This window comes from Anarrhichthys ocellatus, unplaced genomic scaffold, assembly GCF_004355925.1.
Source record: "Anarrhichthys ocellatus isolate YVR2014 unplaced genomic scaffold, GSC_Weel_1.0 scaffold65, whole genome shotgun sequence".
NCBI lineage: Eukaryota > Metazoa > Chordata > Actinopteri > Perciformes > Anarhichadidae > Anarrhichthys > Anarrhichthys ocellatus.
Genome location: NW_022280095.1, coordinates 1,188,465 through 1,214,808, shown reverse-complemented (window position 1 = coordinate 1,214,808; position 26,344 = coordinate 1,188,465). Strand labels below are relative to the sequence as shown.

At 41.9% G+C, this 26,344-nt stretch overlaps 1 protein-coding gene across 1 annotated transcript in view; it reads left to right on the top strand.

Moving 5' to 3' along the window:
• The first annotated feature begins 14,400 nt into the window (after positions 1-14,400).
• The window catches only part of LOC116397293 (T-lymphoma invasion and metastasis-inducing protein 1-like), a 49,325-nt gene continuing 37,381 nt past the window's right edge, over positions 14,401-26,344 (top strand). The window contains exon 1 of the mRNA XM_031872578.1: positions 14,401-14,657. The gene's annotated coding sequence lies outside the window, so the exon portion shown is untranslated. The remainder of the gene's footprint in view (positions 14,658-26,344) is intronic.

Sequence of the window (26,344 nt, the reverse complement as noted above, 5' to 3'; positions counted from 1 at the left end):
TCATGTGTGGTCATTTTGCCAGTTTGTGACCTCTCTGCATGCTTGGCAAATGAGGAATAAAAGTGGAAACAATAGTCAGTTTGAGCTCGACTTGGTTCCGCTAAATGCCTAAGTTCCTCCTGCAAACTCCAAATGCTCTTTTTAAATATTCTATGTAGTTTCAGTTCCATAGTGTATTGGCTGCTTTTCAGTTGTATAGCCTGTTGTGACCTGTATAGTCTTTTGGGAACGTGTTTGCTGTTTGATACATAGTGGTGGAATGTTCCCTTTAATGAGTTTTATAATGAAAATAGTTTACCGAAGTTGACGGTGCTAATGCTACTTTGGTAACGTTTTGTTCAGTGAGGAAGTCCTTTTTGTCCATAAATTGGTGCCTTTGCCAGGGATTAAAGAAAGTAAATCCTGGCCGAAATGCATCTTTAAAAATAAACTCCAGGGTGGAGTGGGTGTGACATCTTTGCCACCTTTTCACCCCTGAAGAGTTTGCATGCCTAAGTATGGCACGGACTATAAATGGCTGGAGCCGCCGTTGGTATTGCTGGTTGTGGCTTTGTTTGCTTTGTGTTAACATGGTGCATTTTCCAAAAATACAGCTTATATTACCCCACACCAGGTAGGCTAGTAGCTAGTAGGCAATACTATTGCATGAAAAATACTTTGAGTGTTTTGGCAAAACGTATTGGATCTGCCATCGTTAAGCTGCGTGCACCTGTACCACTCGGGACCTGATGGGTCACGGATTTAGTCGGAACACCGGTCGTGGACATGTTGGCCAAAGGCGGGGAACCGACGGAGGACACACGGTAAGTCATTAAATGGCTTATTTACATTTTATACTGTCAGCTGCTAGTTACTATAGAGTATTGGAATTATTTCTTTGTTTTAGGACATTTTAGCCTGATGTGACGTATACCTATAACATAACAAAGACTACCATCAAGCATTTAAAATCTGGACTGTGTATGGCATTGCATCGTCCTCAAGAGGGCATTGCTACTCTTCATAACTCAAAAAGTACAAGTGTGATACCCCATCACATATGGATCAATGTTCTGTTGGGGATTTGCATATTTTCACATTGTAGGGGTGAAGCCGTGCATGCCAGTGGCTGGAAATGTCCACAAGTTAGTGATGTTAACAAGGGTTGTTGTGATATACCGCTATTGACAATAACTGGGATATTTAAAAATGAAATATTGATATATTAATAAGACACATATGATAATATTGTGTAGATCTCTGTCCCCTGCTCCCTACAAGTGATTTTATTTCAGTTTACAATGATATTGCAGTGATGGTAGATGTTAGTTTTTTGTTTAAAAGATTCATTTGAATGATAGCATTATTATTAACACTTTTACATTTTCTACAGATATCCAGATAATGTCATTATCGGGGGTTCCTTTGGTCACAATAATCGTGGAAATGTGATATGACAGCCCTACTGTTAACATTGTCATCACACACAGGCCTTATTATTCTGCGAAACAGTTATTACTGGAAATGTTTGCACACAGGTACATAAATAAACCAAATATCATGGACATCTCAGACAGGCCATGGGAGCCACCCTACTAAAATATAGATAACACTTTGTGATCGGACATTTTGGTTTGAAATTGGATTCTTGGTCTTCATCCATGATATTAAACTGAACAGCTGTGCCCTGAACTGGCCAGCACACACACACACAGTAACACACACAAACACTCTCAAACACATCCCTTCCTACATCTAGCTGGCACATGGTGTGTAGAAATTGCATGCTCTTAAAGCCTTTTTATTTTCATGGGAATGGCGGATGCTTCCATGTGAAGTGACTTGGCACTCTCTGCTCTTATCCTCGGGGGAAATGAGACATTGGCGGTCCTTCAATGGAGTTAATACCTCAGGGAGCGTTCCAGAGGCAGGCTGCAGAGTGTGTGTGTAGTGTAAATTAATTCATGAAATGTTTAGCTCTGAAAATGTGCAGGGGAATAATCATATATGTAGCAAGGCATGTAGAAGTCTATTGGCATACGAGTCTCTTCCTCTGCTTTCTCCTCAATAATCTACTGCTCTTAAATTTGAGCTTTGCGGCCAGTCAGGCAGCAGAATTGGTGGCAGTGCCAACATAAGAATTAGGGAACCTTAAGCACTAGTCATTTTATTGGTAAGATTCAAATCTACAGTTGTTTGTCAGTGAAACTCACCAGTGGTTTTCATCAGGGTCATCAGTGGTGGCAAAGGTAATTGCAATATCATTCTGATTTTATTTTTTATGTAGCAGGATGTATTTGCCTGTATGTATAGAAGTCAGTATATGCACTCTTCTTGGGTGCAGCTGAAGTGATGCCCTTTCAGACCAAGAGCTCTTGGGCAGCCCACAACTGCATATACAAGGGGAAATAGCTGTATTAGTGTAGACAGATGCAGCCATCAGAGCGGAAAGACAGACTGACTGTAAAAGCTGGTATAAATAGCCTGGGAGTGGAGGTGATGAATAATACAGACGTACCAATGCTGCTGACAGTGAGGGAGAGAGGCCGTGACAGCAGGAGAGTCCAACAAAGCTTAGTATGAAAGCATTAAAAAAAGTAGAATAGAAAGACAATAAATATTATCTTGGCCGACACAAAACAGTCATACTTACGTAAGGCTTGGAGCATAACCGTCATCTTAACAAGTTTTCAGGTGAAAGGTAATGCTTAACTCTATTCTTTCTTTTATAGTCACTGCTTCAGGGTTTTACACGGCACCTGTACTTCTGCATGTTCCTCCCAAACACAATGGTGAACCAGTCTTACAGGGTCCAGTCCTTTTGTTGCTTACCTAACCCCAGTGAGTGCATGAGTGCGTCATATTAAAAAGGAAGGGAACATTTCCTGATATGAACTGATATCCACATGTACACTATCACACTTGAAGGCGACTGTCCTTCTGGTGTTCACTTATTAAAGATGATTTGTGTAAAAGTTGCATAAGTGGCGAGAAGTGCACTTTACTGGTGTGTGTTTTTTTTATTTATTTATGTGCCTCTGTTGCTAGTTGTCTATGAGCATTTACAGTGTTGTTTCTTTTCTTTTTCCATGCGCATCCATCTTTGCGCCCCGATGCACCGCTCACAAGAACCAGGTCACATTTCACCAGGTGGCTTCCTATCGTTACCCCGCAGGGCTGCAACAGTAGGTGTATGGGCCATGAACAGTCAACAGGCTTTTACTTGTTCAACAGCTTCATGCTATACGTAATACGTTCCCACCCAAACTTCAACCTGTAATGTTGATTTATCTGAGGTGGAATCTTTTTCCGCTTTACTGAGTATCAATCACTTGGAAAATGAAAAGCACATTTAGGTGTGTGGCTTCCTAAAAGATGTGATGGATGGAAATTGGCTGTCAGTTCAGGTTTGGAATTAAATTGCTATTACGCAGTTGGTCTCAGGAGGATTGTTGTTGTCGAATAATCTTCAGATTATTTTCTCAATCTATCAGTTAATCGTTTGATCTATAAAGTACTAGAAAAGAGAGAAAAATGACACTTGTAATTATCAAAGCCCACAATGGCCATTTCAAATGTTGAATGTGACCAAAAGTCCGAAAGCAACACGCTTCAATTTACTTTCGTCAAAGAATTTAAAATCAGCCTGTTGCTTGATGTCTTCTGTGGCTCTGAGTAAAAAATTTGAGAAAAACAATTTCAGACTGAAGACTACACAAATAAGAGAAAGCTTGCTTTACCCCCCCCCCCCCAATCCATGGTCAAACAGCAGTCTGGGGGTCTGACCTTTGACCTCAGTGACCTACCAACCATGCACGACCATAACTCTCACTTTTACTCCAGAAGATGCTTATTATTCTTTCTAGGATGAATGGCTGTCTGTTTTTTTTTTAACACTGTTTAGTAGATTTCTGCTTGAAGGAGCGATGGGATTGGATATTTGGCAACTGAGCAGCTTGTCAGATGCTGACTTTGTGTTACATTCCAGAGGTCATTGGCAGGAATATCACATACGCTGATCACAAACAAGTGACAGCAAAGTATCCCATGTGCAGAAAAACGATCTTACGTTTATGTTTCTAAATGTACAATTGATGCACTTTGCATTGTGTTTCTTTGTTTATTTATGGCTGTTTTAATACAGGTTTTACACAGTAATGCTTGTTATAAGCTGTGTAAATGCTACCGCCTACTTTTACTGTTGTGTTTTGGATGTGATATGCAGTAGGCTCATGTCATTAACACTACTAGTGCTTGAAACATCTAATTGCTATTTTCAGCTCTTTAAATGTGATTATTTATTTGCTTTTTCCTATTAAAAATATAATCAATATATATTTTGTAAATTGAATATTATTTTGGTTTTGGACAGTTGATCGGACTAGCAATTTTGTCGCTTTGGGAAAATGATCAGTTGATTAATTACAACAAGACTGAGGAGTCTCCAGCCAGCTCTGTAAGGCTACTTGAGCTAAATGCTAACTTCAGCATGCTAACATAATAAAAATGACAGTGCTTAGATGCTGTTAAGCAGTTGTAATGTTTGCTATGGTCACAATCTGGTAGTGTGTTAGGGTTAATAATAAAAATAATTGTTAGTTGCAGCCCTAAAAAAACCTTTAATGCACAATATTTAAAACATATGTTTTAAATACAGTAGTGTTTTATGACGTATAAGAAATAAAATATTGGTGTTCTTCTACAGACATTGTCATATACGATTGTTTACGGAAATGATCAGATCAGAAATGATCCGTCTTTTGAACACCTCTCTCCTCTCGACACCTCTTTGTGTTCCCCAGAGTCCGTTCATGCATATTTCCCGCTCAGACAGACCCTGGATTCCATTATGTAAATTCATTCACCGTCCAATTATTATCAAAGCAAATATTTAGGGAGTTACCGAAAGAGGAAGTAGTGAACAAGATAAAAAGAAGCTATCAGTTTGCCGAACGTTGTCGGCTTAAACCGCAGGGAGGACAGCGGGTGTGTCTCAGTCCAGAGATACTGTACATTTTCAACCAGTAGCAGAGCTCCGTCTTTACTAACCCACAGCAAGTATGTTCGGACATATTGTTGCCTGCAAGGTGACCTCTCAGTATACGCACACCATGCAGTTTTCATGCTTTTGTGATTATTTTCTTTCTTATGTCCTTGTGTGTATGTTTTGTGAGATTTCAATCTAGGACTCTGATATGTATGTGTGAGATGTGGTGCTCAGGTGGGAAGTGTTCTGCGGTTCCCAGCAGAATGAAGACCTCTACGCACCCTTTCCTGTCTGGGAGGGAGGAAAAGACTTGGGGAGAGTTTCATTGACGCTCTTGTTCATCTCTCAAAGAATAGAAATTCTACATTGTCCATGGCCAATGCTAATGTAAACCTCCCCTCGCAGACTGTCCTCTATATCACTCTTTAGTTCACTTTTCTGATTTTGTTCCTTTTTCTTCTCCTCTTCTTTCGTTCTCCTCTCCGTCAGATAACAGAGAGAGAGAGTCTGGGCTCTGACCCCCACACTCTCTGAGATGAAGGAGGAAATTACTTTGCTAATATGCGCATATTTTGCATTCTTTTGAATTACCAGTCCTAAAATTATACACTTCACCCCACATTTTGCTTAATTATTCATCCACTTGCGAAAAGATTTTGGAAAGTACTCTGAACTGGATGAGGAAGACAAGGGCTGCATCTGCCAACTATTTTATCAATTCATGGTTTGGGCTATAAATTCTCTGACATTTGTCAAAAAAGTGGTTGTCACAATGTCCCAGAACACCAGTTGACATATTCACATTTCTGCTTTGTCCAAACAGCAGTTCAAAACCCAAAGGTATTTACATTTACATTCATGGAAAACAAAAACAATCATTTTTATGCCAATCTACTAATTGACTAATCAACCAATCACTGGATTTAGATTTCCTCCGCTTTTCTATTTCTGAACCAGAAAGGTAACCTCACTGATGGTGGCGGATGAGCAAGGGCGTTTGACCCCTACTGTGTACAACAATAAGCTATTCCAAGCTATCCAACTCTTTGTTCTCCCACAGATGGTATTAACCATTATTCCAAGTTGGTCATACAGTATATGTATGGGTGAAAATGTGCTCTTACTGGTGTTTAAAGTTATCATATGAATTACTTGTGGTGCCCTTGGTCGTGTTAGTTCTGGACAGCAATTAACCTGTCTTAATTAGATTGGTGTTGCCGGAGGAGGTGAGACACCAACACCTGCAATTATAGAGAGAAGGCTAAAGAGAGAGGGATTATTCTGCCGCCAGCAGTTGGCTGCCATTGACCTGCTGACACCTCACTCCCTGCTCTTAACCCCCCCAGCTAGTGATAACACAGCTGAGTGCATCGCCGACCCCTACAGCCACTAGTCTGCTCCCAGCGACACCAGTGGAGGAAAAACTGTTTGCTCACTTTTAGGGTTTTGGATGGCTTGTTTGGCTAACAACTAATAGAACAACCAGTATACACACTGCTGAGGATTTGTTTGAGGATTGGTGCTTGCCCTGTTTAGTTTTGAACCTTCTATCACATATAGGCTAGGCTGCTCAAATATCATATTAATTACAGAAAATGGTAATTTGACAAATGCAAACAATCCTGATCATTTATCTCATGAAAACCATGTAGGTCAATGATAATGATGGCAGCACATAATGAAACGATACATGAATACTTTATACATGTCATCAACAAAGCAAACAACAAATTAATTAATCTAAGAGAGTATTAGTAGTCAAATATCATACACTTTTTGTTTGAAGATTTACACAATGATTGTATAATAAGTGTTTTATTTAAAGATAAATAATCCTACATGAAAACATTTCAACATGTTTTTTGGTTTTGGGTAATTTTTCAATAATTATGTAAATAGTGTGAGACATGCATTTGATGTCTTCAGGATTAACAATCATGTCTTGTCTGTTTATTTCAAAGGCCAGATGAAGTGTCTGTTGTCCTGAGGCTTTGTGGGGTTCACTGAACTAAAGCCCTTCACTTGGCAGCATCTAACAGCCATAATCCCATCCTTCTCTGCCTCCTGTTGTCTACCTCTTGCTGGCTGTTTGTGCTTCTAATGATTCCAGCGTGCCAGTTAACACGGCATAAACCCATCAAAGCACTGTTGTGTTAGCAGGCTCGCACCGGTCCAAGTCTGCCACATACACTGGCGTACAGCAAAACGCTTTGTCCTGTTTTTTCGGTTGTTTTCTTTTAGAGCAGGACACTAGGGACCTTGATTTTGCTGAGATACACAGAAAGATTCAGAGATAGAGAGTGCAGTGGGGTGTCAGGTGAAGCACCTGACACCCCACTGCACAATGTCTTCCACTTCTGCAGTCTCAAAGATTTTACCCTGCTGTGTGTATTATTTGTGTGTAATTCAGTGCACTCAACAGACATTTATCTTCAAGGATTTCACTGAAATTCCATAATTTCCACCACAAAATTATTAGCTCATGCTTTTTGTTATTTTCACCTGCGGTAATATTTTTGCATACCAACAAAATATGTGTGCGTGTGTGCAATATGCGACGTGCAAGCATGCACACGTATGTTTTGTGACCGATAATATTTCGATTTTTAATATATGTGGATGTTTGTAAATGCATTTGCATGTGTGGCTGTGTGTTTGTGTGTCTTTCTCAGTGGGTGGTAACTGTTAAACTCTTCCATTTGGTGGGATTACTCCTCCAGACAGTCCTGTGGGAGCAGCCATCAGCCCGTCATCTTTTAGAGGAACACTACACCTTCTAAAGCTTTAATCCTTTCTTCCCTCTCCTCCCCTCCTTTTCCCACACTCAACCTCTTAACCTCATCTCCTGTTTTCTCCTCTCTCCCTCGATTTTCTTTGCTGGCGCTGTCAACTTTTAGCTGAAGTGGCTGAATCTCGGTAGATTCCGCAGCGGTTGTGTTAAAAGCTGTGATGTTACAGCTCCGTCTGACGAGTTCGAAATGCTGCTGTATGTTGTTATTGGAAGAAAATTGAGCAGTAAATGTCACACAGTGTGAAATATTATTTATTATCATATTATTACAACATTATCCTACATGTTTCTCAATATGTATATAAAAAAACTGAGATTTAAACTAGCTGAGCTTCGTTATAAAATGCATCAATACCACTCCATTATCTCCTTTAATTCATTCTAATTATTAATGCCTTTAATATAACCTTTTACTGTGTCTAGTTCTGTACGTGGAAATGGGAGCGCTACTGAATGGATGAAATAGATTACATAAATTTGGGATGACTGTGGGTTACAGACAGTGAATGATGTAATAAGACAAGCACAACTTGCGGACAAGAAAAGGTCTAATTCTGTCTCTGCTGCTTGACCTGGAAACAGCCCATTGATAAATATTTCTTAAATGAGCAGGAAGTGCATGAGGATACGTGTGTGTGTGTGTGTGTGTGTGTGTGTGTGTGTGTTTTGTGTGTATGAAGGGGACGAAGTAAGAGGTTGAGAAAAAGAACATTTGTAATCCAATGACCTACAGCCACGATAGCGGCTTGATTGGATTGACTTTGATGACCCCCGACTCTTCCTCTAGTACTATCATGAGGCTCACATTTGTGATTTTGAGTCAAATATCTCAACAACTTAAGCTGTGTTGTTGGGAGTTCAATCCCTGTTCAGTCAAAATCATCACTGAAATAGATCAAATCTAATTTACTTCTAATCATGTTAGTGTTAACTTCTTTTAAATGTAATTTATAGTTATGCAGTGATGCATAATTCACCTCTCCAAACAGATGTTTATTGAGCTAAAATGTGAGAAATCAGTATTTAGATACTAAAATGAAAGACACTTCCAATTTTATATTTTCATTTTAAGGAAATATGGGAATGATAGTGGAACTGATGTGGCTAGTAATCTGTAGTTGTGTATCCCAATAATCCATATTTCCATTATTGCTGCAGGGTCATGCAGGACGTGGTATCTTTGTGTTTTTCTTCTGATGCATGATATCAAAGCTTAACGCCAGTGTTTTTTCCTGGATGCCATGTCAGAATCCATTTTTATCCTTGTCCAAGAGTCTCTGCTGAGCAGTGAAATCTTTTGATGTGTGAGATGTGTGAGCGGCTGAAACCTTGTAGGGGTTCGAGCACGCTTTAATAACGAAAGAGCAGAATGGTGTATGTGTGTGTGTGCGTGCATGCTTTTGTGTCTCCAGCGAGGCGGGTTACTGTGCTGTGTGAGTAATGAAATGGGCTTTGTAGTTTGCATGAGTTTGCAACAAGGTCAGGGTGTCGGTGTGGTGTGGTGTCCCGTCCGAGCTATACGGCTTTATCTGCCTTACAGACGACTCCGTCACATCCTACGCCGTCCTACATCACTCAAACACACACATTTCATCCTTTTGCTTCCATTCCTTGTTAATGTCTTTTCAAATGAGAGTCAGAGAGCAGAGGTACAAAAGAGACATATACTCTGTTCCCACCCCTTCCCATCAGCTTGAATTCCAGATAGTCATCTTTGAATGCAGCACCCTAATTATTGCTGCTCCCTGTTTACATTGATGGGGATTATGATTATGAGAGTATGACACAGTACTTTTACTCGGTTGCCACACTTTGTCTTGCTGATTATATCGGATTTTCTGTGATGGTTGTTATGCTTGCCAAACATGCAGAGTGCCAATTGATTGAGCCTTTGTCAGCCCAGATCCTCTATTCTCTTTGTAAAATGATGTGTGTATATCACTGACATGTCTGACTTGGTCTTTGTCGTTATTGGCTTTGATACAACTTTATTCAGCCCTAACAATTTTAAAAACATATTTTGTCTTCACCTTTGCGACATATAATTATGTTCTTCCTATAACTACAGATATTCTAAGAGATTAGCATGTGGATACACTGACTCTGCAGTAATTTGTCTAAACCGTTGGCGAGTTGGTTGTTGAAGGGTTTAGCACAAAGCCCCTACAGATAGATCTACATCTCTGCTGAATCTTGCACAATGCTTTAAGTGTTATTTTCTGCCTTTTGGGAATACATGTGCATTGTCTACTGCCTATTTTGGTCTTAATCTCAACCCACATTGGACTTTATCTTAAACCCAGCTGAAATAAAGTGGTGCTGCTTGTTGGCCTGTTCATCTTTCTGTTGATCTCAGCATAAGCTAGAACAAGATATATGCTGCTTGTGTTTGTGCTGTGTGTGAGCGACCAACTGCAACTTCAGTGTGTTTTCTGATTATTGGCTTAACAATGCTGCTAATGCGTTTGCCTACTTATGAGTTTCAGTGAGTTACTACGTATGGACTGAAGTATCTGTGAGCGTCACTCCGGTTTGTCATCTTTCTTTTTGTGTGGAGAAAACAAACACGATACAATGTGTTAATCAGTGCGCTTTAGAGATGCTGATAGCTGGCTGGCTGTAGCTTCATATTTAGCTTACATAATAGACGTTTTTAATCTAACTCTTGGAAAGAAAATTGTCTCGTGGTAAACAACCACTGGTCTGATGTTCAACAGTGTTAAAACGCTTTTCTTAGCAGCTCAGCCATGGTGTCTATAACTGAGATTGTCAATTCTAGATCTGCCACTGCCTCTCCAATGACGAGACGCAGATACTCTCAGATCTCTCCACTGCACCCACCTGATTTCACTTCTCTGTGACGATGTGCAATCTGTGGTGATCAGACAGCAAAGCTCAGAATCCGACACGTTTATGATGTAAATGACCAACTCTCAAGGTTTTTCTTCTTAGGCCCAAATGCCAGGGGCTGAAAGTACTGTAAGACGATATTAAACAACACCAGTGTAGCGGTGGTTTAGAAGCAGCAATGTAAGACTGACCAAAATAAACAATTTACAATATTCCTGTTCGGTATCGAGCTAACCTCCACATGAATATTAATTAGACTCATAGCTTTAGCTTGATGTTGATCATGAAGGGTTGCAGTCTAACACCTGATGCCAGCTCGTTCTCCAGTTTGAGGCTCTGTCAGCACGTCTGTCGTCACCATTAATGAGCGCAGTCGTGTCTGTCTATATACCTGTCCAATTTATTTCCCTGTCTGAAGCCTGCCAATGTGTGTGAATGTGTGCATTAGACACATGATTTGGTGTGCATACCTGGCGCTGTGCATGTGTACATATCATTTTGTCCCATGCTAATGTGAAATGCAGTAGCGCTAGACAGGGATTAGCTGATATGGCCCCAAGCAACCGGTAGCTGCTGTGACTCTAAGAGAAAGGTAGCAGGCCAGAAGGGATGTACCATTGTGGCCGAGCACTACATACATTATTCATCAGCTCTGCTCGCACGGCTGGTGATAATGATTTTATCAAATCTGGCAAGATGGGTGGCTGGGTGGGGGAACACCGTGTATATGTGCATATCTTTTTTTTTTGTCCCTTTTCCAATACAGTATGTTCATGAATTTCAATATGATATGTTTAGCAAGAGATATGGCAGGAAGCATGAAATGGGAAACCAATCTGTCTCTCATCCCTTTAGCCCTTCACTGATATTGCCACCCCCACCGACACATAAACCCTGCGATAACATCTGATTAGGATTGAAAGGTGGAGTCTATTGTGCTGAAAGGCCAGCTCAGGTGTGCAGGAAGCCAGGAGAACAAAACCAGCTACTCTCACAGCCGCTGCTACTGAATAGTCTGTTTATTCAACAGAAAACGCGACTGCTGAATAGGCTTTGATATTCATTCACTCATCGCTGTCCTAACCGCACAGCTGAGAACTAAAAAAGGAGCGTGCTCACATTTCAAAAACAGCATGCCAGATGATGAGTGCAGACGGAGCAAAACAAGCAAACAAAAAAGGAAACCCTGATGTTTCTCCAGCCCTCCTCTCGCCTTACATAACATCCTCCACCTGCTGTTGTTACTGTTACCTTCTCTGTGCTCTGCTTGTGCCAACATGCCATCACAGTTGTTGCTCTGGGTTGTCCTTTAAACTGCTAACCAGTTCCTCCCCCGCTCCTTGAATAATTGCATTCCGGCCCAATAACGCTGTGTTTGGGTAGGAGTGTGGGAACTGGTCGTCTGAAGTCGCTGTTCATCCCCTTGGATTGGTTATTTCCTGTTTCAGCCGGCTCCCAGCAGGACACGACCTTCTCCGGCTAATTTGTTAGATAACACAGAGAGAAACAAACGGGGAGACAGAAAGGAAGTGGATGGACTGGGAAGAGAAGGAGGTCTGATGAGTAGACAGGTGATAGGAGACAGTCAGACAGACGGCATACGTGCATGTACATACACACATGCTGTGTGCACAAAATAATTGTGATGCAGTGGCACCGTCTGAGTTAGGTGCTGAAATGTCAGCATTTGCCTGGGGGGAAAAAGCTATGAATGTGTGTGTGTGTGTGTGTGTGTGTGTGTGTTGTTCGTTGTTCGTGCACCAGTGTGCACTTGTGACTGTCTCCCCTGTGGAGGCTGTGTCAGATCCTTTTGTTGGGGAGATCTGTTACCTTCCCTGCCCTTTGTCCCGACATGTTTGTCCCTATAAATGTTAAATACTCCCAAACAGCAGTTATTTTAAGAGCTGCACAGTGCATCCGACAGAGACAATGGGGATCTTCAGCATATTATGTAATTGTCCCTGTTTTTCTAATAAGATCCTCTATCTTCAAGCCAAACATTTTGATAAACTATTGGATGATCCTGAGAATTGTTTTGTGTTGACGATAACGAACAAGTAATCTATCTTTAAAATATGTTTCATCAAATTATTAGTTCATGTTTGTAGATTTACAGATATCCACTAATGAAGCACTTTTAGCGGTGAAACTGCCACTGAATCACTGTAGGACCTCCTTAACTCGCACATTAACAGGATTTCTTAAGAAAATGCCTGAAGGATATCTCTGTTGCCTGAGTAAAACCCAAATTAGAATCTCTGCACACTTCCTGTCTTTTAATGTGTTATGGTGCACAAGCTATACAGGGCTTTTGGAAATTAAATTAGTACATTGTCCTCAACAATGTGTGTTATAATATACAGTTTACACCAATAAGAAAAAAGACAAAAAAAACAAAAGGTTTCATTCACCAAAACATGGTCAAATGTGAAATGCTGGGAAGGAAAATGCACTATTCTCATGACTACAAATATTTTATTTCTGCCAAACATAAATATATATATATATATATATATATATATATATATATATATATATATAATAAACACATTTCACTGTAATATGATTGTCTTGGTACAAAGGCCCTTCCAATTGTGTCAACCTTTACACTGTTTGTATTTACCTTTGTCACATGCGCCTATGTTTGCTTGTGTTGATGACAAAAGCAAATAGCTAACAACGCAAGTGACAATATGAAGCCTTGAATTTACCCATATTATGTCCCATCTTTGCATAAAGTGTCTGGAACATACTGAGGAATGAGGAATGGACTGGACTAGGGGATGGTGCTGCAGGAGGGGTTTGAGTAGTTTCTATGGATATCTTGATACTTTTTTGCTATAAAACTGGGTTGCTGTTGGAATTATTGTGAATCCAAGTTGACTGCTAACTCTCAATAAGTAAAATAGTAAGAATAGCAAAACTACTCGAGGGTTCATTCTTTTTTATTTGAAGCCTCTGTTGCAAAAAGCCGGGTGGGTCATAAGATAGTAAAGGAAAGATGGCTGAGTGAAGCAGCAGCATAACACAAGCTTCAGCTGCTCTCATGGAAGGTTTCCAAGGAATGAGATGGATTCTTCTTGAACACCTCACTGCACCTTTCTGCTCAAACCACATCTCTATTCTGGCACTTTTTACAATTTTAGAAGGTACTTATTTTAGGATGACATTTCCTTTATACAAAAAAACAAAAAACAACATCCACACACAAAGCAAGCTTTCGGTCGGAGACCTTCTTCAGGGCAAGAATATTCGTGCACAGATTCAAGTGTGTGGATGCTTTTTTTCATTAAGTTTGATAGTCTATACCTCCAGCACCTCAGCTGAGGGTCATACTCTATTTTTAAGATGACATTTCCTACTTACTTTTCAGAGTGTAGGTTTGTATGATTCACGATCTTTTTCAAAAATTCCTCAAATTTACTGTGTCAATCCATATGTTTTACTTGCGAATGTGTTCATGTCTGTTTCCTTATCTGTTTATGCATGCCTGTGCTTGTCAACTGTATCTGTGTGTCTTTGTTTTTTTTGTTTTTTTGTGTAGAACTTGAGGCCAGAGAGCCAGCAATTAAAAAGAGGACTGGGACATCTAAAAGCTCAGAGGCACAGACCCAGCATACATGCTGGCAGTCAATTGGCAAGCCGGGGGAGGTGAAATTGGAGAGAGAGAGAGAGAGGGGGAGCGAGAGAAAGAAAGAGAGAGGGGAGATGAGAGAGGGAGGAAGGAGGAGGGCAGGGTGAGTGCGTGTGGGAGAGAAGAGAACCAGAGAGAAGAGGGCGGGCTCAGACTCAGCCAGCGCACACACACACTCTCCTCTGCCTTCAGTCTGGTCTAAGCGTGTAAGTGGCAGCATGTGTGAGTATGTGCTGTAATGTGTGTGTGTGTGTGTGTGTGTGTAGAGTGGAACGCTGCGCTGGAGTCCAGGAGACGTCTCACCGATGCAAGGATTCCCCTGTTTGCTCTCGGAGAGGATACACGCTGACTGGGTTTTAACCACCGCAGGGAATTAACTGTTACTCACACAGGAAACACTGGGAGCTGAAGTAAAGGTAAAGAGATTCCTTTCATGTTTTGAGGATGTGTTCGGGGGCTTTGTGAGTGACAGAGATTGAGTTGTTGTTTGGGTGTTGGAGATAGCTGGCTTCATGTCGTGTGTGTTTAGATGATTTGGTAACCGTTTGGATGAGCGGAGGTGAAGTTCTAGTAAGGAGTTCAAATGTGTGCATCTGACTGCATGGTCCATGTATGTATGTGTGCCAATGTCTGTATACCAACATGTTTTGTATGCTTTCTTACATGATGTGTCTTTTTTGTGTGTGTGTAATTTAAGACTTTACTACTGTTTGGTGGTGGCTCTATCCTCTTGATGGGGCATTCCCACTCTCTCTCACACACAGTATATTTTTAATACAAGAGAACTGCAAGAAAATAGAGATTAATAGAGGATAGGGGGGGAAACAGACAGACAAAAAGGGAGACCTAAGAGCTACTTAAAGACGATGAAACAGCAGAAAAAGGCAGTGAAGACTCGGCAGAGGGCGACAGTAGCCAACAAGACAAGAGAGAGAGGTAGCGTAAGAGAGAGGGGATAAGGGACAAGTTGCAAGTGAAACAAAAACAAAGGAGGAAAGTGTGCAAATGTGGACTTTTGCCTCCTACTTATTACTTCAGGTGTATTTACCATCTGACACTTAAATGTGTGTGGGTTAGTAGATATGTTAGTTCTCAGCGGTGCAGAGGGTCGTCTTTAGGCATCCAGGCAGATGAAGAATTATGAGGGGTCAAAGGGCATAGTGTCTCCACTGTCCTTTCTCCTCCATCCCTTTCCTGCTTCTCTGGAGTTCAGTACAGATCAAATGTAAAATATATAGTAAAAATAAGATGATGTGAGTTTTGCGAGTCAATTTGTTATTTAGTTCTAGATTTGATATCAGGACCTTTTGATCAACAAGACAAGATATTTACCACTCATAGTGTTTACAGTTTGCTGCTTAATATTGCTGTGGCATGCCAAGTCCAGGTTTTAGGCGAGCTGATAAAACATAACAAGAAGCCAAAATACCTGTAATTTGGTAAATGTGGCTTTTGTCCAAAGAGCTTTTCAGTTTCTTGTTCATTCAGCCTGCTACAATATATTGGACTGGCCCAACCACCGGGAACAATTTAGTAGTTACTGAGTAATTTAACCTATTTCAATTGAATACTGAATAACAAATTCCTTTAAGAATATTTGCACTCAGATTCTGCTACAGACTTTGCTCTTAGTGTTTGTTTTAATATTGAGAACTAGCCATCCCTTTCCCCCTCGCTCCCTTCTCTTTCAGTTGCTGCTATAAGGAAGTTGAATATTCTCAGTGTGTTTTGAGGAAGTGATCCGTGAAAGGAGTCATAGTGGCAGAGAAAAACCTGGTGTGTGTGTGTGTGTGTGTGTGTGTGTGTGTGTGTGTGTGTGTGTGTGTGTGTGTGTGCGTGTGTGTGTGCGCGTGTGTGTGTGCACACAATTTTTTTTTTTCAAAATTGACAAAGACCTTGTGAAAGCCTGGGGATGTGAAAGCCATTATCTCATACACATTTGCACGCCCCTCATCCAGGTCTATTTGAATGTGTGTGTCCATTTACTATGTGTGCAAGTGTGTGTTCAGGACAAACAGTGTGCATCCACACAACCATGTGCTCCATCTGTGTACAGTAAGCTAATATAGTATGTGAGCGTGAAAGGGGGGATGGGGCTCCGCTAAGTGAGCCCTGTGGGTGTGCGGGTGTATTTGTATTGTGTGTGTGTGTGTGTACTTAGTGACCCAGATTGATACACTGCTTTCGGGCTAAGTCAGCTCACCTATAGGCAGTTAGAGGTATAGACATATCCTCTTTTACACACATCCAGCCTTAAACTGCCTCCAAGCTCCAAAAGTCCCTAAATCGAGCAAGAAAGTTGCCACGTCGCCAACACTGACAGCTCGCCTCTTCAGGCCTCCCTCCAAGGCCCCAAACGTATCATCATGAACGTTAACATATTATAATGAACGCAAACAACAAACATGACTATTGAAAGTAGTCACACCTGTTAAGCCAGCAGCTTGTGGAAGACTCCGATGATGAGCAATGAGTGCATCAGCAGAATACGAGCAGGTAGACGTGCAGGTAACCCGTCCAATCATCACATTCGGGCCGAATGAAACGATTGGACGGGCTTATTACAGGCCTGCGACAGCTACAGATACTGTTTTTTTTCTTCTTTTTTTGGTCAGAGCAACAGAAATATGACAACTAACCCTGCCTTTAAGTCATACTCATCCTTTGATCTGCACATGTACAGCTCATACAGCGCTCCATGCATCAAATAATACATTATAGAAATGGAAATAATAATCACCGTCACCGCCCTCAACAACATGGAACTCCAGCTTGTTGCAAATACTCTCACATCTTTATCCTCCACAGTGACTGTGACTCTTCTGACCTTGTGGCAGAGCAGACGGACGCCCCCTCTCTTCACGATTATAGATGCAGTACATAAGATGCAGTTTGATGAGCATGTGGCGGGCATGATAAAGGGATGATGCAATTAACATGAAAGGGATGATCTCTTATTCTCTCTCCCTCATCTTTGTCCGTCTTCTTCTCTCATCTTCTAACTGTTGTTGGAAAATGCTTCTCTTCCTCAGAGGTCTACTTATTTCTGCTGTTAAGCAAATATAGGGCTTATGCAGCCCCCATTGCCCATCTCCCCACATGCAATCAAGCTGTTTAAATGTTTGTGTTTGACTGTGAGCCTGTGGGTTCTCCGTGTGTCTGTCTGTCTTCTGTGTGCCTGTCTCTCAGTCTTCCCAGTCCCTGCTGCTGTCACTTACAGCCCAGTACCAGACAGATATCGTTGAAGTCTGTGTTTTGGGAAAACCGAGACAAAACTGACAGCTGAGGGTGGAGGGACGCTGAAATGATTTTTCCTTATCTATGGTTTCACTGAGTGTGTCTAATTAAGGTGCCGGTTCTGTCATGGCTGCATTCAATCGTAAGGGGAATCCCTTTGCAGTGTCGTTATAGTATACGGCAATGCTTCACAAGGGGTGACAAGATAAATCTGACAGGTTGTGAGATGATTTGAAAACAGGAAAGCAGGGGAAAAGTATTTTGTGTCATAAACCATGCTATTGTTGATTATGATGAGACATTGTTTTCATTTTTTTTTCTCTCAAATAGGCTGGAAACCACTGGGATTTTACATACGCATGCATGCATGTGCACGTTTGTGTGTCTGTATTCCCTGTTCCCGGCCTTTTGCATAACCTTTTGAAAATATGAGGAATTGCGCAACAGAGGCTGGCTGAACGAGACGGTGTGAACATTATGTCACACTGACATGTTTGCTTCTGTGCGTCCATTAGTAATTTCGCTGGTCTGGTTGAGCAGGACTACAAGCGTTGTTTGCCGGGGAGTGGGAAACATCAGGTGAAGAACTTTTGTTTTGTGCTAGACTCCTCAACATCAACCCCCTGATGAGAAGAAGGGGGAAAAGATGCAAAGGGTGTGGGAGAAGCAGAAGGGGATGCCTGTAATTTGTGAAGGGGTTCAGATGGGGGAGGGGTGTCTCAGAGCTGACATGAGCTGGCATGTTCACTCATTTCCCATCTTTTGTCTGTTCTGTGTCTGCTGATGAATTGGGAGTTTCTTCTTTCCTTCCTTCCTTCCTTTGCTCCCTCCCCGTTTCTCTGTCTTTTTGTCTTTGTCTCTCTTGCTATCTCATCACTCCTTCCTTCCTCTCTTGGTTTGACGGCGTTGCCATCCCTGTCATGTCTGCCCATTATCTCTGATCAGTGTTGCGTTCCAGCCCACACATCGGCTCTGATGTGTAAATGCATGTGTCTGTGCTTATGTGCATGAATGTACATCTTATTTGATATACACAAGGTTAGATCTTCATATTTTTCTAGGGTGCCCTCAATTCAGAGGAACAGTGGGAGAAAAAAAGCAGAGAAGGTGAATATGTCGAATGTTGTTCTCTGAGGTATGAGGAAACAAAGGATGTGTGCAGTTCACGCAAGCTGATATGTGTCATGCCAAAGAAGTTCAATTTCAAGTCCATGCATTGAGACAATGTTACCTGAACAGGAAGCTGGTGTAACAGACTTCAGAGTGAGAGAGTGGAAATACATGTGTGTGTGAAGTGCTGAGTATGGATTTAAAGGAGGAATTACTGTGGGAGTGCGAAGAGTGTCTTCAAAGATAGTCTTTATGCTTTGTTTGCACTGAGGAGATTTGGCCTTCCTGGGATTTCCTTCTTTTTAATCTGCTTGGAAATCTTTACACCCCCTTTCTGTGTCAGTGTTTGTGTGTTTCCGTCCAAGTTTACATCCACGTGTGTAATTACAGCAGAGGAAACAAGCCACTTGGCCATTGTCTCTCCTCTCCTCCTGCTTTCTTCCAACCCCCACATTCACATTAGTTACATGAAGAGAGTGCTGACCAGCAGCTCAGTGCTCATCACATAGTCACACTTCACATTCCTGCTTGTTGACCTGGAAGTGATGCGGTGGGATCGTACAAGTCGGTCTCAAAAGCCTGTATGTGCATTTGTAAGTTTGTGCATGTGCAAATATGTATAAGAATATGTCTGAATGTGCGTGTGTGTGAACGCAAAGATGAAGGCTTACGGGCAGAGCAGCATGGTTTTTCTTTTTGTTCTTTGGATTGAGATTCTTTTCGGATAGAAACCCTGTGGTGAGTGCTGTAAAAGGTTCCTATCAGACCGTGTGTTTTTGTTATTGTCTCCTGGTGCGTTGGTCTTTAGACACGTGAATGTTTGTGCATGTGTGGTCAGATTGCCTTTGTCCTCTCCCCTCAGGCCTGCACTCAGATGTCAGTCAGTCATGTGGAGCTTATACAGGTCACTAATGCACCGGAGAGGAGAGGCTCTATTCACCGTAGCCACTCAGAGCCCAAACAATAACCCCCAGCTCGTGTCCGCACACGAGCTCAACTCCCGGGAAATGGACCCATTGACCTAGATCCAACCCCATCCACTGAAGAGACGCCACATTGCTGAGATGTTGACATCCTTGTCTCAGTGACAGTTTTATTTGTTGCCATCATCATTTAAACATTGGCAGAAATCCAGGGGTCTTTTGTTTTGTAGCCGGGGAGTTGATATACGGTTTACCAACCTTTTATAACCTTATTTATACACAGGGGCTGCTTTCCTGAAGAGAATTAAACCTAAAACCTAAAAGATGTATGTGGATGTCTCTAATAGTGCTATAACAATCTCCACTGAGTTTAGTTTTAGTCGAGCAGTTTGTGGACCTTGAAATATGCAGAACACTGATGCAACAGTCTGGGTGTGGGTCCACTATATTCTCTGAATCTGTCACACCTTACTGTAATGTTTGTGTGCAATGCACAAATGAAGAAGTAGGTAGCAAGAGGGAGGGTTCCTCTTTGCTTGGTAAACAGCAGACAAAAAAAAAAAACATGATCATGTGATAAGTACAGTCAGAAAATGTGTACATTCTGCATGCTTGAGTGTACATTTACTATAAATGTATAGATGTTTGAAGTGCCGACATTGGCTACTATTATAGTTGTAGCTATTAGTTTAGTTATTATTAATAGCTATAGTTTTTTGGCCAGTAGAAACCTTTTTGGCATTCTTCATGAAGTTTGAAATCTTATATTATTGCCGTGGTCTCTGTCCTCTGTTGGTTGGAGAGGCAGAGACACAACATACTGTCTGTCAAGTTCTTGCTAAACATTTCTTACCCCCATCCCTCACTGCGGTGCATTGTCTCCTGTCTCTTCTTTGTTTGCAAGCGCTGCTGTTGACCCAGCTGCAGGGATCCACTAAGATCCACTAAGATAACTTCCCCTTCCACCTCCCGCTGTCCCCCTCCCCCCCTCTCTCTGCAGCACACCTCTGTGTTGCCCATTCCTCTGCCACTAACTTCTTTCTTTACACTCCCTGCTTACTCACCTCTGTCAGGATTATACTCTCATGGTGTCTCCTCTACTCCTTCTCCACCCATAATCTTTCATTTCCTTTCTCCTCTTTCTTCCCCCACAGTACCCTCTCCACTCTTTTTCCTTCCTTCCCTCCCTACCTGTCCTTGTGCGGTCAGGCCAAAGCCTCGCTCTTGCTCCCTGGTAATGTAGTATTACAAAGGATTTGCAGAGCCTCAGCAGAAATCTTAATTAATGAAGTGATAACGTTGTCTTTGCATCACTCTAACAATTTGATTAAAACCAGAGGAAGCTAATACCTGCATATTGCATTGTTGCAGTAAAACCACAATCACGCTATCTCTATCTTTCTTACAGACAATCTGGTCACAATAACCTCTCCAATAAACCTCTCCAGATAGTCTTACCCCAGCCATATCGTTACTGACAACAAATCGGGCCTGTTCACATGTGCCCTACTTTGAACTGACACAACATCTATCTCTATCAGCCCCTCAGGACCTATCAGCACCACTCCACCTCTTTACCTCTTATGTCTCCTTCCACCTCAGCACACATCATTCATCTTTCTACCTGTGGCCCAACAACACTCCATTCCACCAGCTCTAACAACCTCTCATCCCCTTTCAACACCATCATTTTTTTTTTTCAGACCTTCGAGCTTCTCTCATCCCTTCCCCCTGTCTCAACCTCCCACCTCAATCAGTCTACCTTTGCCTAAAACCCTCTTATCTCTGTCTCACCCACCCTGTTATTTCGCTGTCCTTTCAGCCTGCACAGAGCGGAAGAGGGAGTATTATCCGCCAATTTGGCTCCATTCACACCTGTCTGTGTTTGTCTGCGAGTCTCTGTCAATGTCTGACAATATATCGTGCCAAAAGTAACAAGTATGTTTAAATATAAACTTGGTCATTTTATAGCCTCAAATAAATGTTTTTGGGGTACTCCTTCACAGGAAGTAATGGAAACTTTGAATGGGTTTTCAACAGTGCGCTTTTCCCAATAAAATATTTAGTACATTTTATGAACAATACTTAAAGTATTAGAGTTTTAATGTGGAAAAGAAAACCAAAACGTCCCCCAATAGGTCAGTTAAGGGTAAACGTGGAGAATTAATGAGAAGGAATCACCTTTTCAAGCCATAGCACTACTCAATTATTTCAGGCTTATCAGCGCTTTACAGAAGTGTGTCTCATCTCACTTCATTACTTCATTGCCGTGCCAACCGAGCTGAGAGGAATTTGTCTCAGTGTGACTCAGATAAAACAGGAAAAAACAAAACATCACAATAAAAGAAAAGAAAAATCAGGTCCCACAAACAGCACGATTCCAGTGTGTGCTACAGTGCAGGAGTTAAAAAAAAAAATATAGAATTGATTAATAAGTTAGTGATAAGTTTACTGGGATTTCTACCTTCCCTAGTGTTGTTGTTTTTTAAACTTATAAAATATAAAGGGAATCTCAACAATATATGTTTTTCAATAAAGACATGATTGACATCGACAGGGGGAAAGCACACTCATTTTGGCTACAGCTGACACTGACATGGCTGCTATCTGCCTTTTAATAAAACCTGAGTACGTCCAACAAATATAAGGGTCAAACAAATGTTCTTGTGTCCTGGAGTTTCTTTTTCCATCAAGCCTGTAGAAGCACATCATTCAGCTGTCATTTCAAGAAGAAATTCAAATACATTCAAATACGCTGCCACGTCCGCACAGCCGCGACTTGCCCCGCAGGGTTTCTACGGTTACCAGCTGAATGTGGAGCACAGTCGATGTTTCGTCCCGCTCCTCCTGGATAATTAAACAACACCGCTCACATATTTGGAGCAGCAAATCACCAACATGAATATTCAGTTGATTGGTTTTGATGACTGGGTGGCGATTGTCTGTGCAATCACTATTTCATTAGGAAGAACGAGGGTGCGTTGATTGAGGAACAGCAGAAAGACGATGATGATTCATTAGGATTCAACAAAAAAAGCAAATGATAGTTCGCCATTTGTCATGCAACCTGCTGCTTGTTGATGAATGCACTCTATGGACAAGAGGATTTCAAGTGGCATAGTAACCTGCAACAGAAGTCCAGGATGGATTTAATTTAGGCTTACACGCCTTGATCTCCTCCTTCATCTCAGAACAAGTGGGAGAATAGAGTGCTCTGATCATCCAGTGTAAATGGCCTCACATTCAAATATACATCTTGAAAGATCATATAAATCTATGGGGTTTCCTGTCTTTGAACTCATACAGGGACTCACGGATCGCTGAGTTAGCACTCGGCAGCAGCAGCTACAGAGTGGAGCGTCAAAAGCTACACACACTCATTGACTCTCCCGGGCCTCACACTCAATGCAGGACTTGTGGTTGGAGGATTTTCTTTAAAATATGGTAATCCCTGACTGCACCGCGCTGCAGAGACGGTCTGAAATCTGAGTTAAGGAGCGTAGAGTGTAAGCTCCTAGGAAGACGGAGGAGTGTATTTAATGAAGTTAGTGACACTTGAGGAGTGAAGTGGAGTGAATTGGCTGACACTGAATTCCACTTGATCCTCAGATGTCACACAGACATTGACCCAAAATCTATAATCCATTATATGTGTCATTTTACTGTGCTGTATCTATTTCCTACAGTTTTTGTTTTTATTTTGTTTAGCATGGTTATTTCACTCCCTTTTTTTGAACGATTAATTGGCAGTGAATTTGCTTTACGACCACCATCATCGCAATCCTAATTCTTGTCTCTTTTCCTCCACAGTAGACAGAAAGAGGGGAGCATAGTAAATGAATAGCAATTGTCTTCAATTCTTTTCTCCTGTCATTTTTATGCTTTGCCCTCCTCTGTGGCCTTGAAATGAAAATGCTCTTCAGGAAGGAATTATAATTTGTCTCTCACCAGTTAAAAGAAAAATGAATGTTTGATTTAAGCAGCAGCCGAGACTCAATGCTTGCAGGCAAGCTGTTTGTGTATGTGCACGTGTCTGTTTAAGCTGAGAGAGGGGGGATGTGGCGCGTGTCTTGTCAGATCCCAAAAGGATGAATAAGAAGCTAATCTCCCTCTTCCAGGGAATTCTACCAGTGATGTCTGAGACAGTCCCGTCTCAGCGGGACTGTGGGAGTGCAGCGGAGTGTGCGCTCCCATCTCTACAATAGGATAATTTCAGAGCATATCTGACTGTTATCTTGCCGTTGGATAGATATAGTTCCTCTTCAAATATGAACAATGCACACAGCGGTGTGCACATACCGACAGTCACTCACAAACACGTCCCCGATCCTTATTTGTTTGGACCACTGAGCCTGCACCCAGTCCTGAATCACATGTTATTCACGGTGTGTTTGTTATCTTTCAAAGCAGGTTTTCTCAGCGTAAACAACAACATGGAAGCCGGATGTACATGCATGCATGCAGGTGTATTTCTGCAGGGGTGTGCAGGTGTGTATGCAAAATCGGGGAGTATGGAGGGACTCCGATAAAAATGTCTCCCAGATTCCCATGGTGTTCTACCTTGACTTGCTTGGATTGACGTCTGCTCCATCAGGGAAATTCCTTTGTTTACCCCCCAGAGAGAGCGTTAACCTCAGCGGGGCATAAAGTCCCTGCCCTGAGGTGGGGGGGTACGGTAACCATTTGAGGAATGTAAAAGGTGCGGGAAAAAGTCCAAAGGGAAGGGTGAGTCCATCACAAAACATCATGTGTTTTAATGTTTGATGGAGGGGTGGGGTGGTCGTGGTTCGAGGGTGCAGAGAAAGGTGAGGGAATATCAGAGCTTCTCTGGTTACAGAAGTGTCCAGACTACTGTTGCTGTCTTTAATGTCTCTTTTAGGGTTGGACTAATGACTTTGAATCATTTATTGGGTTGTCTATAGAGTTACACATATTTCAGCCACCATGTTTACTGTGCTCTTGTGCAGAATTCAAGACCACACGTTTTAAATCAGTAGAAGTAGAATTATAAGTATATTGTAAAAGCAAGTTCAGTTATGATGGGTTGTTATACTTTGGGGATGTAATTCATGTGCTCGTCGATTTCATAATTTGAAGTCTGATTTCAGCAGCCCACTCCATGTGGTCTAGACAAAGACAGGCTTATAAAAGCAATGAGACAGGTTTTGTTTGGCTTCAATCGCAGTACAGTGCAGTACAGTAGCGCACATCCACGTCATGTGGGGTGTGAAATTGGAGAGCTGAGCTATGTGTCATGTAGGGTGGAGCTGTGAGACAGGTGCAGAGATGAAAAGAATTTATCTTGGGATTGTGCAGGTGTGTGTGACTGGAAGCATGTCTGCCTTTGTACTATTTTACTCTATTGTATGCTGCAAGAAACTACCTGCTTGTGTGTGTGTGTGTGTGTGTGTGTTCATGTGTTAGGTGATGGACGTGAGAGCACATAGGTGTTGAGCATCTTTCCAACGCAACCGTGGCAATGTGTGGCAATAGGAGTTTGACGGCTCCAGTACAGAGTTGTACTTGACGGCGTAGTTAAGTGGCACATTCAGCCCCAGTAAGATGCTCAGCTGGAAAACAGCAGATGTGCTATTGTGATGTGTAGATGTTGTGAAATATGCAGCAAATAAAAATCAAATACAGAATTTAAAATGGAGCAAATGGACTTGATTTTTTCAGAGTTGTGTTTTTAGTGAGACATTTAACCAGTATGGAATTTTATTTTAAATGAAGATTGTTCTTTGTCCCCTCTCAGTGTATGTGTGTGTGCTCGTCTGTTATTGGGCATGTCCGCCTGGTAACGCTTTGGCTGCTGTTACGCAGGCCATTGTATTAATACGCTCTCTCAGCGTGTTAATATACTGCGAGAATGAGAGCGAGAGACTGAGAGAAAGAGAGCGAATAATTATGTTTCCCCTTTTGTCTCGGCTCCCTCAATTAAGCCCGAAGAGAGGCAGCCAGAGCACATGTCTACTTATCCACTTAAACCTCGGCAACAATAGGACCCCCCAAATTTGCCTCTATCTATCTCTCCCTCTCTCTCGTTCTTTATTTCTACCTTCCCCTGTTTTCACAGTTTTCCATATCAAACTTCTATTCATAGCACAGGACTCCCAATATGTGTTTTTCTTTTTTTCCCATTCTGTGTCTGCACCGACATCACCACCCTCCCTCATCGTGCGTTTCGCCTGCAGCCTTGCCTCACCTCTCAGCTCTACGTGGGTTTAGCAGAGAGCCCCTTCCTCTCCTTGTTACCCCTCTCCCTCTTCCGTGCTTTGCTGCAGGGCACGGGGAAGGAGGAGAAACTGAGAGACTAAACATTTTAGACTGTACACCGCCAGAGGAAAGGCAGCGTTTTGATTTCCCATGTGTTGTGTCAGACAGGATTGTTTTGTTTGTTCGGCCTGAGTGTGTGTGTGTGTGTGTGTGTGTTTTTTCACACTGAACTCAGACTCAGACAGATAGACGTATAGATGAATGATGTGGCTTGGCAACAGTATTTTTTTTACATTTTTTTACGACTGAGTTATATTGCTTTCCATTCACCCACTATATGTGCCATCTAGCTATAAAACATTTTAGATATCAAGTCCTGTGTTTGCATTTATTGTCAAAACATTACACTGATGCCAGATTTAAAAGGAAAGCAGAACTATAGCTCCAAAGTAAATATCCAGCACCTGTCATGCATTGTGTGTGCATTGTACTTTGTGTGTTTCTGTTTGTTTTTTTGGGGGGGGGGGGTGGCCAGCATGTGGGTTGGGATAAGTCTCATCAGGCCGGATGGGATGGAGGAGGGATGAGAAATAAAGGGTGGAGGGAGAGGAAGAGGA